Genomic DNA, 16472 nt, shown 5'->3' with positions numbered 1-16472 from the left:
GCAGATGTCATCGTCAAGAAAGCCAGCAAAAAGTTATACTCTCTTAGGATATTATGTAGGGCTGGTGTGGCCCAAGATAACATTCTTAAAGTTTATCTAAGTACAGTAAGACCTGTAACAGAATATGATGATGGCAGGCTGATTCCAGACCGCTATTTATCCGATGATGTAATCGAGCGAGTCCAAAGAAGGGCTTTGAGGAAAATTTATCCTGAGGCTGAGTCCTATATAATGGTAGAGGGTCTTCAATAGGTTTTTAGGGATCCGGGATTTCCCTTATTTGAATCTCGGGGTTCGGGATTTAAAAGCAAAATCTTGGCGAGATTCGGGATTGAAAGTATCGCGGGAGGTGGGATGCGTCAAATGTTGCAATGATGAGTAAATTTCCCTGTGTGATTTTGCTGATGGCCGTTTCATGGGCGGTTTTAAAGTTATTGCGGGGGGGGGGGGGGGGTCTAGGGTCTAGGAGCCCTACCTTCCCGGTCGCTGAAAGCAAAAAAAAAAGCCAGATCAAAAAAGAGTTAAAGGAATACCGTGGATAGCATCAAACAGTTTTAGTCGAGACCAGCGATGCATGTTTGTGGTGGTGGTGGGATATAAAAATATTTATAGAAGATCGACAACTACGATACGGGCTTCTCCTCAAAGAAGAGATGGGGTCGTTAAACATATCACGCGTCTCTTATCAGTTTCGCGGGTCATAGAAGACACCTTACGTGTAGTTTTTAAGGTATTATTGATACAGAGAAGGTTGTGGTAATCTTTAGAAAAGGGAAAGGTATTCCAAGGAGAATATGGACAAGAGCCGTTATAGCAAAGGATAAACGCCCTTAAGTTATTCTGAAGAATAGCCTCTTTCCTTATTTTGGAGTTTATCTACAGCTCATTTTGAAGGCGTTATGGCCGGGTGATTAACACCTAGAACTTTGGATTGTAAGTCAAGGTTCAGGCTTCATATTGGTGATATGCTGAAATTGCAGAATTAAACTTTTAGTTCCTTGTACAAGGTCTACGTGGCCGCATGTAAATTACCCTTCTTCCTGCCTTCTTCGTTGCTGTTTGAAATATAACAAAATGACAAAAATTGGGGGAGTAGACAAGAAAATGCCCGTAAATCCCGGAAGGAGTAAAGATTTTGCTTATTTGATCTTGGAATCAATCAATAAACGCACTTGTCTTTTAAACTGCACATAAATAAGAGATAAAGAGGAATTGTCAAAATATCGAAATATATATATGATTTGATCTGAATTTTAACAATTTATCTGCAAATGTGCTGGCTTCAAGTGGACAATGGTTTTGGAAACCGAGTACAACTCAAGAAGCCTCTAATCTTCTGAAAACGGGTTTGGATTTCAGAAGCCAGTTCTAATAACAGTTGTTGAAATAAATATATGACACAGGATCAGGAATACTCTGCCTGCGCTACCAATGGGCAATAATGATTCTTAAAAGTTGGGTATTACGAGACAGTGTGTTCCCATATCTGTCCAGCTTCTTAAACTAAAACTTCTTCGAACTCACTTAAGCAAGCTCTGATGGGGGAGTCACTGACCGTTATTCAGATTCCACGGCCTTATAATCTTTCTATTTTTATATGTCCCAAGGAACTAATCTAACCAACAACTTATGTGGCAATAACTTCAGAGTACCGTAAATGATCGATTAATCGCCGCGGCGCTAATTTGGGTATTCACAAATAAACGCCCCACCTTTGTCACGGCGCTTAATATAAAGGGATATCAAAACCATATGGCTTGCGAAATAAGACCTTGATCAACTCGTGAGTTCTAAAGTTTTAATGTAGGGAAACTCTTGAAACCGGGTTCATATAACAGTTCAAGGTGTACATATTTTATATTAAATTGTGCATATCTACTTTTACCTAGTACCCGCCTCACTTAATTCTCTTTATATTCCCCTCAGTGTTTTTATAAGCGCCGCATCCATAACACGGAAAATGAAATAAGCACCGTCGCGCTTAATCGATCATTTACGGTAGCGGAAAAAGCGGTTCTGGCGCACTAGTCTCTACCAGCAGATTTTTCCCATACAAATCCTTCTAATTTTGAGCAGTACTTACAGATGAAAATGAGCTGCATCTCATTAGCTACCCAACGACAGAGATGTGCAAGCCTCGTCTGAGTACGAGCCTGTGTATTACTGCTTTTTTATATAGAAACTGTCAAATCGGTTAACAAATTAATATCCTTATTGCAGATAGCGATAAACACTATAATTCATGTGCAGCTTATGGCTAGCGATAGGTTTGTGGTCCATATTATTTCAAGAAAGTGGAGTGAATGTACATTTCAGTCCTCAGTAAGACTGTTGTTGATAGCGACTGACGTTTTGACAACGGGGTGATCATCATTTACATGATTAGTTATTGTCAAAACATCAGTCCATGTCAACAACAGTCCCAATAAGGACTATACTCACCTGTACGATGGATCATATACCACTTACGTACATGAAATGACTCCTAGACTCAAACCATTTAGGATATTATATTATGTCAGGAAATATTCTTACTCTTCTGACATGGTGAATAATAATAATAATAATAATAATAATAATAATAATAATAATAATAATAATACTGAACTTTATTAAAGTCTTATGTCTTATAGCTCAGTCACAGTGCCTTACTAATTTTCTGACCAGTGCAAAGATTCAAATGCAAAAAATACACCAACAAAAAGGGATAGGCTACACTTTCATAAAATACAGGTCTGTTAATACTGTTTTTGTGTTTCAAGTATACATCCGTACCTTTTTTGAAATTATCTTAACGAAATCAACAGATACTTTGAAATAAAAGTTTCACATTGTATTCTTGAACAAAAAACCTTGTCAGCCTCATTCATTAGCACACAATGATGAAGGCAATTATTTCAAGACCACGACAGATTTAATTGTTTCTGAGGGGCAATGTCACGAGGATACTGCTGTTTTAGGTCACTTCTATGCTTAAGTCATTACTTAGTACCTTTACACAAAATGTTTGACCTGTGGAGTTATGAAGAAGATACATGTATCAAGCCGATTTCGTCCGCAGGCAACACAAACCATAATATTTTTAAGTAATTTCTGCAGTCACGGGATTAAAAATTGAAACAGTTGACCCAATTTTTTAAGTTTCAATCCATATCCATCCTTGTCATTTATAGCAACAAGTGACAGTAAATAGTCTCAATGCCTCAATAAAGTATTGCTGAACTTTTCAAAAACATGCAAATTCAGAAGTTCAAAAGCCAACAGACATTTGCATTTTTCACTGCCATCAATCATTTTAGCCGACCTCTTAAGAAACAGAACTTGACGGGTTCAAAAGGCCATGGTTTGTGATTGGTTGTTTTCGATCCGCTTTGTGTGTTTCTGTGGTTCAAGGATCATTGCTTGTGACTGTAATAATTACAGTTATTATAATTGAAGGCAGCAAAAAACTCAATTGTGAACTCAATTTTGAACTTAAGAGTTGGCGTGCTTTGTGAGAAGTGCAGTAAATGACAAAACTGGACCATTATTTCTGAAATTCAATTTATGCCAAGACACATTTTAAACCTCTTAAAGAAAATATAGTGTAACAAAGCCCTTGTAAAGCAATATAAAATGCCTTTTTGGAAAAGACATTCACAAAGTTCTAATCATTGTTCTAAATAATTATGGATCATTGACCAACATTCCTTCAAGATGGCTGGATATTGGTCAAGCTCTTTTTTGTGAGGCCAGTATCCAGCTATCTTGACTGGACAAGCTTGGTCAATTTATTACATGGCCAAAAAGAGAACTTTTACTTGTGGGAACCACACAGGATTTCCCAAGTAGGCAAGATGGGCCCATCTTGCCAACTATAGTAGACAATTAGAATGCAGGGTTCGCTTCATCTTGCCTACTTGAGGATTCAGCCATATAATAAATACTGATATTACATTGTATTAATTAAAGTAGTTGAACATTTTTTTTGTCTTTAGCATGGAAGTAGCATTTAAAGATTTAAGTATGCAAAACTTGACTTGCTTGACTAATCATACAGCACAGTAACTTGTGACTGATATGAAGTTCAATGCCTGCTTGCTTTGGAAGAACTTTCTGCACCAACATCACATACCAAGGTGATCTGTTGAACGAAAAAACAAATTAAAGTGCCACTTAAGTAAAATACGCAGGCTATTCTCCAGGCTACCAGACCACACTTATGTCACACTTAGAATGGTCCTCACTCTTCAAATTATCATGCTGGTGTACATAACAAACACAAGGGTTTATGTAAGAATAGAAATAAGATGTTTAAGCTTTAAATTAAAGCTGTTTACCCATAGTACTGTCCAGAGGTAAAAGTGACAACAAAGGGAAAACCGTAAATTATTTCAACAGCAAAATGTTTCATAGATTTTAGCTATGTGCTGCTTCTTCCTCACTATCTCATCAGCAAGGTTTTCTTTATTTATTCTAGTAGCAGTAGAAAGGTTTAACGTTACAGGAGATTATTTTGAAAGAGGCTCCAAGTCTAAATAAAAGTTAGTCATAGGTTACCAGACATTAGCTGGGGAATTCTGCATAGTAAACAGAGAATTCTCTGATCTCTAATGCCTAAGGAACACTACTCTACATCAGATTCTGTTAGAGAATGTGCAATGTCCTTAACTTCGACCATGAGCTCCTTAGCCTTTTTGAGTGGCAGTAGCACACACAAAAAAACATTCTATCTCACCATCCAAACAGAAAGAATTATATTTTCTAATAACACTTGAATTTCAACCCAAGTCTGCAGTCCTCATTCTGCATTTTGCAACTAGCCTGCACTTTACTTTTGGACTGCAGTCTGCACTTCACCCTCAGCCTGCATGATTGTGCAGTCTTAGCATTACAATGACCAGTTTTTAAATTCCATTTGTTGTCTGTAATTCCCAGTACTAGTAACTAAAGCCTATTTTTCAAGGGCACAAAAGAGTACAGTATACACTGTAGGTTTAACCCCCTCAGGTTGCACATTATCATTGTACATGTACAGGGTCAATACCATGGGAGGGAGGGGAAAGTAACAAGGACTGTCTGGGAAGACCTGAAATGAATGAATGTTGAAATGTTGTTCTCACAACTTGTAAAGCAGTCACCCTGGTGGTCAGCAGATAATTGCAGTGCATGTATATTCCTAGTTTGCAAAGTATTACTCTAAACAAAATTAAACAAATCTCATCAAACTCATTCAAACCAGAGTAACAGTTTGGCCATTGAACAATTTATCATACACAGCTTTTTTGAGAGTTTACTGATGCCCGAACGAAATGAAAATAAACCAAATTACATGTATATTGAAAAAAATCAACCATGAAAACTGAGTCAACTTTGGGAAAGCAACAGGCCAGGGAAACCCGACAAGGGCTGGATTCAGAGGAAATGATTCCCAAGATGATTTAACTTGCAGATTTAAATTTTTTTTCCTTGGTAAACAAATGCATTGACATTTCCACAGAGAATGTTTATTTTAGAATTAACTCCGAATATGGAAATAATGAAATAAATGAGAATTAAAATTGCCTTGACTACTTCCACACAGGATCAATGTATTAATGATACTTAAGAGTTTGGAATTAGAAAGTTTGATTTTGTTCCATTTGGAATTTCCTTATGTGAGTTCCGCTTTGTTCACATAACCAACTCAAAGTTTGATTGACTTTGAAAATCGAATGATCGATTCCAATTTTTTGGGTGTGTTTGATTCTGTTGAATAGCCGTGCTTCATCAAACTCTTTCACTCAAAACAGTCTCATCTGGTTTGAAAACCTTGAAAATTTAATAATATGCCAGATATTATATTTCGCAAAGGAAAAATTTTAGCAAAGAGGGGCAAACCGACAGAGGAAATACATGTAAATCAAAAATTAATATTGAAAAAAAAAATCATTCCTTTTTGTTTTTCTCACTTGTCATATTTGTCCCAAAGTAGAAAACAAGCGACAGTCACAGCAATCACATATATAACGTCTTAACTGACAACACCGCATTCTGGGCTATCGATTCAAATACACCAGTTTTGCCGAGTGGGGATATGGGATATGATCATATCAGATTATTTTAGTTATGATGCTGATAAAAAATACTGGAGAAAATGTCAATTATAGTGGAACTAAGTCTACTTTATAGAGCTGATAAATATGAGTTTACACGTGGCCTGAATAAACAGATTTACACTTCTTTTGCTCTTCCTGTTACTACAGTCAGTTCAGCACCTTAAATTCAAAGTTAAAATTAATTTTAATGATCCTACACTGTAGTATAAAACAAAGCACAACTATTACTGAAAGTGCCTGTGTCACAGTTGTGTAGTTTTTCATTTTGTCTATACTGTATTGCCAATTATGTGTCCTTATGCGGTACGGAACTTGACGTTAGCAAAGAAATAACTTGTAAATGACAAAATCAAAATGTCTTGTCCAATTAATGCCTTATACGCATAATACCAAATGTTACAAAATGTTAAAACGACAAAAATGAACTTTGAAAGGGAGAGTTGAAAAAACTGACCCCCACTCCGCGGACTACCCACTGACCCCAGTCCGCGGACTACTCTACGGACTACTCCGCGGACTACTCTACGGACTAGTCCGCGGACTACCATGCGGACTACCCTAACTAATCAACCAAATTTACTTTCACGGAGAAAAGAGTTAGAAGAAGCGTACCTGCCTACAAGATCACACTTGATAAACAGCCGCCATCTTGATTTTCGCCATTTTACTCGACCCAGCTCTCCTTTAGCCTCGCCCCAGTCTTCATCGGCCACAAGTCAGAGCACGCCGTTCAGCAATGGATGACCGGTAATTGTGTGTTGAATATTCATCCCTTTTAATTTGTTTCAATTGTTTGCCATCGACATTAACAATTGATGAAAACCCACTCTTTTACAACTTTTCCTAACCAATCACAAAAAAGTAGTGCAAAACTAAAGTTAACGCAAATTAATGACACTCAATTGAAAACCGTGCTATTTATAATTGTTGTTATTATTTCAAAACATCGCATCACAAAAATGTAATGTGACAAACGAGTAAGTGTTAGCATGTATATGTTGTGGTTCAATTTTATCCTTGGTTCAATTTTTATTTTCCATTGTTCTTTTCTATGTTAATATATGATAATGAATTTTAAACAAAGGAAATTGAAAATTGAACCAAAGATAAAATTGAACTACAACGTATACATAGAAGACAGTTCAAGATTCAAGGTTGAAGCCATGAGTTAAGCAACATCTTGTGACTTGTCCTATAAGTTTCATTTTCCATTAAATAGTTTTAGTCATAAATGCCTTTAAAATTTAAAAAAAAATAAAAGAGTGTTGAAGGTTGATCCGTGGGTCTGCTTGCATACTTCTCGCCAGCATAATCAATGAAAGACATCATTGACGTCATGCCAGCCACTGATAGTTTATATTTCATATAGATCAGCCAATCGATGACCACTATTGGCGCTGGTAACAGTTTTTGTTATATTCAGCTTAAAAATGTTTTTAAGAACTTACTTATAGCCGTGCTTGGAAGTCACCATATTTTTGGATTCACCTGGCCCACAAGGCCCTTGGAGACGTATTCTCCTACGTAGGGCACGCAGTCGTTATTTGGATCGTCACGCGAGGTTTGGAGAGAAGCGTTGCGTGACGATCCAAGAACGGAAGCTGCAATGGACGTAGCAATGAAGAAGAAGGGCTGGGTCGAGTAAAATGGCGAAAATCAAGATGGCGGCTGTTTATCAAGTGTGATCTTGTAGGCAGGTACGCTTCTTCTAACTCTTTTCTCCGTGAAAGTAAATTTGGTTGATTAGTTAGGGTAGTCCGCATGGTAGTCCGCGGACTAGTCCGTAGAGTAGTCCGCGGACTGGAGTCAGTGGGTAGTCCGCGGAGTGGGGGTCAGTTTTTTCAACTCTCCCTTCTTTTGTATCTGCTGTGTTATTTATACCTTCTTTTAATGTTTTGAGCTCTTATTATTTTTTATGATTCACTCAATTTGGTGGCAGTTCCTACTGTTTGAATTTTGATAAATTTTGTGACACAGCTCCTTTAACTTTCCTTACGTTTGCCACAAACACTTCTCCACAGCTCAACTCTTTGGTAACTTTTAACAGTAATATAGTGTATACTTCAAACTCTACAGAAGAAATTGTTTAAAAGAAAATGCAAGCCAAATACTATACCTGAAGAGCCACATAAAATCAATAACCTTGTGAATAACCAAAAATATAACAGAAAAACTGTCCCGCCTTCAATTTCCCTTTTTTGTTTTTTTTTCTCAAAACCATTGATCTTTGTTTTTTTAACACATGATCAGTGAACATACATGTATCTGCTGGCAAGACCCCAGATGGTTGGTTTGCAAGTTGTGGGAACATTGTTTGGATTTCATAGAAGAAAACACAGTCATGAGAAGTACTCCTTCTCCCTCTTGTCAATATGATGCTTGCATAGAACTGCAGAGTAATACAGGATAAATAAAACTACAGTAGCTGATCTACTAGTTGAACTCCAGTGCTGGTAAAGGGGCTGTGTCATAATATTTAGTATTGTCTGGATAATGTTGGCTTTCGTTACTCTAAGGGGGCCGTCACTCTAAAGAGGAAAGCAAGTAAATGTGCGAGCAAGATGAGTTTAAAATGACAAAAAAACAATGTTGTATATTTGACAACAAAGAAGTAACAAAGTGCAAACACTCTTCATTTATGAAAGCATCTTTTAGCCACGAACCATGAATTTTGCAGTCAGGAAATTTCTTTGTAAGTATTTGGATTTTAGGCAACTTACCGTAGATTCAAGTGAGAATAATACAGAAAACAACTAAAATAGATTAATTTTTTTTCGCGTTCTACATTCTACATTTGGCATATACAGTTGTCGTGCTATCGCATAAACTTGCCATTTTGCTCATGCATTCAGTAAGTTTTTCCTCAATAAAGCGATGGTCCCCTAAAAGTAATGAAAGCCATAATGACAATTATCAAAGCACAATAATTTTGTCATCCGTTTCAATTTTCTCTAAGTCTGTCCGGTCTATCCGTTCCTCATTTTGTATTTGCTTTGTCAGTTGAACCTTCTTTTCATGTTTTGAGCAGATATTTTTTTTTTGTCTCTCTAAGATTGGATTGGTGGTGGTTCCAACTGCTAAAAATTTTGATAAATTTCCTGACACAGCTCCTTGGTGCTAAGTACAATGTATTTTATAACATAACAAAAGTAAATCGTGCGCTCTGATTGGTCAGTTAGCCACTACCATTTGCCAGTGGGTGTACGCCAAGAAACTGAGCTACAACCAGTTGCAAAAATGATGACACTCCCACGGAAAAACGACCTTTCTTGCTTCAAATCGCTCCTGGTCACAGGTCTGTAAAATATAATACTGACCTCCCTCCTCCCTCCCATTCAAAGTTGTTTCTCCAAGTTTTGAGTATGGTCTTGTATTGCTAGCAACTTTGATAAGGGGTGGAGGGGGGATCACAAGCACAAGATCATGGACAGGCCATTTATGCCAAAATACGGTACAGTGTCTCAAGTACTTTTGCAACTGGTTGTCTCATTTAAGGTTTACTTCAACAAGCGATCTCCACGTCTTAAATTCCCAAAACGAAGACTATAACGACATAAATAAATAGAATGACACTTTGTGTTGCTTTTCCCAGCCGATACATCATTGTCATTGGTAGCAAACTGCCTAAAAAAGCGCTTAAGAATGTAGTGACTTGTAAATTTTGCCTCAGTTTTGTTGTAACGCATGCGCCATTATCTACCGTGACATAGCTTAAAGTTTCGGCGTTGTAATTAAACTCTGAGAAGCGCGAATGCATAATAACAGCATAATTTTCCTTTTCTTGGTATTTAGAGATACTATAGTTGCGAATAAAGCTGCCAAACCTTCATTTTCACCCCTGTATCTGTAACGGCAATGACAGTTGATATGCAATGGCGTTATGTAATCGGCATACGTATACCGCGTGACTTATTTTTCAACATCGCTGTTAAAGTAAAACCGTTCAGTTTTTTTCATCTACTAGGGTGAAAATAAGATTGTTATTAAAGTCCGTTAGAGCTAGAGAGCAGAAAAAGTTGTGTGCTATGTTAATTTCTATTTTCTGACGGTCTACCATCATCCACGGTCTACCATTCTGCAACAGTAAGAAATAGAATATATTATTATATTAATCTCATATGATGGTAGACCGTGTACACCGTGTACACCGTTGAAGCCTGACATTGCTGCGCTGGAAAATTGCTTTTTCTTGGGGATAGTGTCTTCCTTTTTGCAAAGAAATAAATTTCCTTACCAAGTACAGAACTACAAAGCCACGTTATAAGCGAGCTCTCGCGACTATGTTACTGAAATACGCGCGGGAATTTTCATTATCTGATGCCTATAGCCACACTCGGGCTTCAAAATCGAAACAAAGTTGTGAGACGACCAAAGAGTAAACACAAATCCAAACTTGTATTAAGCAAAGTAAAGTCGACAACAGCTGCTTTTTAGTATAACTTTTCTTTCCTGTAAATGGCAGGCGATAAAAGAGGAACCACGTCCACGTACTTATCGGAAACAACAACAAAAAGCTATCTCCCTGATCTAGCGGGGCATCTTACGTCACTTTCCTTCCATAAATAAACATCTTTTAACCGAGTTCGAAGAAAATATATTATTTTTCGCATCTCTGTAGCGTTTTAGGACCAAAAACCCCTTTCGTTGCAGCTTACTTAAGATGATGTGGCATCTTCTGCCACGTGCTTCCTTTAAAAGCCCAATTACTTGCATATTACCACATAAACAAAAGGGCCAACAACTGCAGTTTTTGTCTCGCCATTTTTAAACAGGCAAACCGACAAAAATGAAATACTGTTTTTTATAACCACCTCCGTAGGTGCTAAGAGTGCACCACGTTTTACCCCGTTTAATAATCGTGCACCACGGCTATAGGGGTATGAAGGACTCAGACAACCAGTTGCAAAAATGATGAGACACTCCCACGGAAAAACGACCTTTCTTGCTTCAAATCGCTCCTGGTCACAGGTCTGTAAAATATAATACTGACCTCCCTCCTCCCTCCCATTCAAAGTTGTTTCTCCAAGTTTTGAGTATGGTCTTGTATTGCTAGCAACTTTGATAAGGGGTGGAGGGGGGATCACAAGCACAAGATCATGGACAGGCCATTTATGCCAAAATACGGTACAGTGTCTCAAGTACTTTTGCAACTGGTTGTAGCGCGGTAAAATGTGGGCAAATTCAACAAATCTCCTCTCCTGACGGTAAAATACACCGATGAAATGCAAAGATGAAAAGTGGAAGTTGAAGAAAGTAATAAGCTGTCATTTTGAAGGAAAAAAACAAAAGATCAAGCGACAAATTTGCCCTGGATGAATTAATCACTGTTTTCCTCGCGGCTAGAATCGGTTGAAGGAAAATCAAGCCAGCAAAGATTTAAGGTACATTTTGTGTGTTTTTTTATAGAAGAGAAAGTCTGTTTGAAATGTAAATTTATCAATTAGCATTGTGTTGTTGACTTTTTGGTCAAGCTGATGCTAAATTCAAGCAAATATTTCAGGAAACACGCTCAAATTCGAGACAGCTTTTTTGTGAAGTTTTCATAGCATCGATGAAAAATTTTAGTTGAGTTTAAAAGGGCACATTACGCTGGAACCCGGGGGGCACTTGGGTATGTGCCGCCCGGGACTCCAAATTGGCACCCCGTTCTAAAAACAACAATTAACATTCCCCTAAAATTGATACCCCGTTCTAGAAAATGGCCAATTTTTTATACCCCGTTCTAGAATTCGCCTTAAAACTGATACCCCGTTCTAGAAATGGGCCAATTTTTTATACTCCGTCCTGGAAAGTTTGTAAATTGAAATAGCCCTGTTTTTTTTAAAAAATATTTCTTTATTTGTTCGACTTATACATCAAATAAATGCTTCTTCATGATCAGCAAAAATTTTAAGCAGAAGATAAAGCCGTGATCCACAACTTTTTATACCCCGTTCTAGAAAAAGCCGTTGAAATGGATACCCCGTTCTAAATCAGGAGCTTCAAAATCACGACCCCGTTGGGCGGCACATACCCGTATAGGTAATGTATGGGAGTACCCCCCCCCCCCCCCGGGCGCTGGAATAAGCAAATTTCATTTGAGTACAGAAAAATTTGGGTTTTCAAATAAATTTTTCAAAAAATAACCTCTGTGTGTATTATTTTGTTCTTCAGTGTTCATTCATAACAGTCATTCAGAGAACGGTCGAAAAACAACAGCTTCAGCGCCGGCTGGGTGTCGGCGAATTTCAGTTGCAACTTTGACCTTCATAGCTGGATTTCCCCAGACAGATTTCGATACAAAGCTACTAGTTAATTTCTTTTTAAAATTAGTGTTACCTGTTATTCTAAAGAAATTACAGTCAAATTTTCTCATTTCTACCTTACGTTTATTTCAAAAATTGTCACATAAATAAGCTTGATAATTATTTCATTGAATATTTAGTTTTAGCTTATTTTTTAGAGTCTTTTTAGTTGGTGTTTATAGTTGCAGCTATAGTTTTCCCTCAATATTAAGAGCAAGTAGACAGATGCCATTCAGAATAACAACGAAAAACGTTTTTCAATTTACCTGAAAACGGAGAACGGTTGATTTAGCGAAAGAAAAACTCAAAGGCAGGTTGTTGAAAAACATAGAACATGATTTGTTTACGCGCGGGCAGATGGCAGCATACATGAACTCGTACCGATGACTCAACCGAAGGCAAATGGAAAATAATGTTTTTCCCTTTTGATTATGCAGGATTATGTTATAAAAGAAATGGTTAACGTTGCAGCTGTGCAACCATCGAGTTATGGATGCACTTGGGAGGTTTGCTAAGTACTCAAGAAGCTAGAGTCGCACGAGGCGATACGCAGTCTTTCGTGGTTAGCAACCTCCCGCGTGCATCCATAACTCCATCGTTGCACGCTGCACGTTTACCATTTCTTAAATATTAGTTATTGATCTGGTTCCAGGGAAGCTTACCTTGTCTTCATACTATCTGCGTTCTCCATCAAAATCTTCCGTCTTGGACAGCCGTAGTACAATCAAACACTCCAACTTTCAAATTATACTTGCGCATCATGAGGTTTTAGGGATTATGGCTGTTGTACAACGACCTGAGCCGGTTTTTGTCTCACATTCTGCTCAATTGTGTCTTCATCTCCAAAATAAAACGGTCGCTTTACGAGTGAAGCGATCGATCACTGAAGGCTGATAGATCGATAATAATACATAACAACCCTTAAGGCTGGTTTTCACTAGCGACGGAGTCGGAGTCGGAGTCGTAATCAGAAGCGTAGAGCTTATGATCTAGTGAAAACAGCGTTCCGATTTCGCTTACGACTCCGTCGCTTACGTTCCACTTATGATGTAGTGAAAACTGGATTGTCGGAGTCGGAAGCAGAAGCAGAAGAACCAAACCAATCACAAAGCGTGGGAACCTGCATTCTGATTGGCTTATCCTTCCGCTTCTGCTGCCGACTCCGACAATCTGGTTTTCACTAGATCATAAGCGGAACGTAAGCGACGGAGTCGTAAGCGGAGTCGGAAGAAAATGGAAACGTTCTGATTCTTCTGACTCCGATTACGTCGCGCTTATGACTCTGCTTACGACTTCGATTTTTGATTTTCATTAGGTCATAAGCGCTCTTACGACTCCGCTTACGACTCCGACTCCGACTCCGTCGCTAATGAAAACCAGCCTTTATGCTACGCCAAAAGTGACAAAATATCAAAGATTCAACTTTATAATTCAAATCCACCAATTCACTATCAAGATCGATAAAATTAACATCAATTTGATTTTTGAATGTGTCAAGATGGTAGAATTTAATTTCAATTCGCTCGTGTTTCATGTCATGTATCAAAGTCGTTCTTCCTCTTGTGACCAGTTCCTTGGTCTTACTTAGATTAAGTTTCATCAAATTCTCCTCTGCCCAGACTTTAATATTCTCTACCTCCTCAGAAGCACTATCATTGACATTAGGCCCAACGGGTATACTACATGTAATGTCATCAGCTCATTTAGTCAATAAGGTATTCTGGGAGGTGGGACTTATATCATTAACCATGACGTTTTAAGTTTTTAGATATGCAAAACATTATAAGCGAAAGTCTCGAAAGCAACTGACTATAAAGAATACACCACGGAAATGTTTTTAGATCTCTCAAAAGCATTTGACACAGTGATCGCCCCATGTAAGGTAATCCAAGAGAGTCTTGGATTCCGGATTCCACGCTGTGGATTCCGGATTCCATGCCTGTGGATTCCGGATTCCACATCCGTGGATTCCGGATTCCATAAGTGGCTGGATTCCAGATTTCAAAATTCTATTTTCTGGTTTTCAACGTTTCCTTTGTACTTTGTTTTCACCAAAAAAGCTTGTTCTTTTTTTTACCCGAAGTGTACATTGTCTTATGTAAAATATAAGTATAAAATATAATTCTTGGCCTTACCCGAGAGGATTATGAATATAGGAGCGGTTTCTGAAGTCCACTGAGTCCACATCGTTGAAGAAATACTAACGAGGAAGAGCTATTCTTATTTTAATAATAACAACGGCGTCAACAATAACAAAAGAGGTACACATTGCCAAAATCAGTGCTTTTCAGGTTCAAACATAATTCGTCTCCGAATTGTTTAATTGCCACACAGAAATGTAAAACTTCAGTTACAGCTTACCAATAAATAGCGTGAAGATAGTCCAATTACTATACTACAAGCTACGCAGGCAACGGAAACGTTTATCTCAGAATAAACCGTGTCGTTCTCCGTCCTGATAAACTAACTCCCGGCAGTCTTATCGGGAGGGATACTTCTCCCTCATCCTCTGCAGTTGGTGGTGCAGTTTCATTCTCATTGTCATCATCGTCACCGTAGTCTCCATTAGCAATTCGACGGAGCCTGTTATCCTCCTCTGTTGTTAAAATGATGTCTGATCCATCGGAAGAAAAGTCGAGTACTCGGGTTAGAATGCACTTGGGGGAATTCCCATTACAGACATCACCGGAGGTGTATGTTAGTGAATCACTTGTTTGGTTTAGCCACTTTAGGGATACTCTTTGCTGCACAAAATTTCCACCATTCACTTCTATTTGTACATCCTCCAGAAGAACTGCTAACCAGAAGGGTGAGATCTCTCTTCTACGGTTGTGTCTTACTGCCAATATGTCGTCTTTCTGGTAAATGGTTTGCACCCGTACAGCCTTACTCCGCAATGCCACATTAGCATCCACAACTTGGCAGGCTGTTGTTACGTCTTCGCTTTCCTCTAATGAGGCTGTGATGGTAGTGGGACACATACTAAGGGCATAAGGAAGGGTGCCAGTTAGCTCTTTCGTTTTTGAGCGGACATTTTCCTGTCTTACGCCTCTTCAATACTCCTTAGCAAATTCTCGCATCACAGTTTCTCGCCTTGTGTCTTCTTCTTTGCTACCTGTTCCTTCAGTGATTGCTGACAGCTTGTTTGGTCGCGTCTTGATGTTTGGGGGTTCACCTTTGATAATTTTCTCCGGATAATATGAATTGGGCCCAGTGAAATATGAGAAATCCTTCGGTAAATGCGCAGCATATCGTCTTCCACGCAGCGCGCTCTTCTGTAAGCGTAGTTAGCCACTGTAGGCATGTCGTGGTCTGCTCGCATTCCTTTGAAATAGCATTCCACGCCCAAAGTTGTCATACTTTCGAAACAGATCCTGTCCAGAAGGTGACTATGCCCAATCTCCGTTAGCGTGTTGGTAAGGCTGGTCAGCGATTCTAGCACTATGAGGAAGGACTGTCGGGTGCATCGAGGTATGGTCATGTCGGGACCGTTGGTATTTCGCTTGCCCGTCCTCTCCAGGGCTTCCTGTTTGTGGTTAGAGAGAAATGCAACCAACTCCTCGACAGATTTCTCATGATCTTCAACTGTACGTGGTAGGTCTTCTTCTTTGGCTTTCTTGTCGAGTCGGAACACGTTTGCATATTGGGCCATCTTACTTTGCAGGGGGATCAGTCCCTTTGCTGACGTCAACATTCTTATTGCTACGTTACCGGTATCGCATGCGAAAACAGTGTTTCGATATACGCATAAAGCAGTAGGCTTGTTCCATCGACTTTGGACACCATCACGATGGCCTGCAGTTTCTCCACACACTTTTGTTAGGGTTTCTTTACCCCCAAGCATCTCTTCTTCCTTCAAACTGAACAGTGCGTGTTCTTTGCTGGAGGACAAGAACACGGTTCCACCATCTGTCACTGCAATACCCATGAGGCCTGGAATATTCGAAATTGTTCTCAGTTTCAATCGTCCTCTCACTTGACAAAGATGAATACATGAACCATTCCCGTCTCCAACTAACAAGTATTGCTCGTCACGTGTTAAGGCTAATGAAGTTAATAAACTAGATCGATCAAAACAAAACAATTCATTTAACTGGCCGACGCAGTTAGT

General features: G+C 38.7%; 1 pseudogene; it reads right to left on the bottom strand.

Moving 5' to 3' along the window:
- Positions 1 to 14234: 14234 nt before the first annotated feature.
- Positions 14235 to 16055, bottom strand: LOC140935577 (uncharacterized; annotated as a pseudogene).
- Positions 16056 to 16472: the final 417 nt, after the last annotated feature.

This window comes from Porites lutea, chromosome 1 (assembly GCF_958299795.1).
Source record: "Porites lutea chromosome 1, jaPorLute2.1, whole genome shotgun sequence".
Classification (NCBI taxonomy): domain Eukaryota; kingdom Metazoa; phylum Cnidaria; class Anthozoa; order Scleractinia; family Poritidae; genus Porites; species Porites lutea.
The sequence above is the reverse complement of the archived record's forward strand: the minus strand, read 5'-3'. Positions and strand labels throughout refer to the sequence as shown.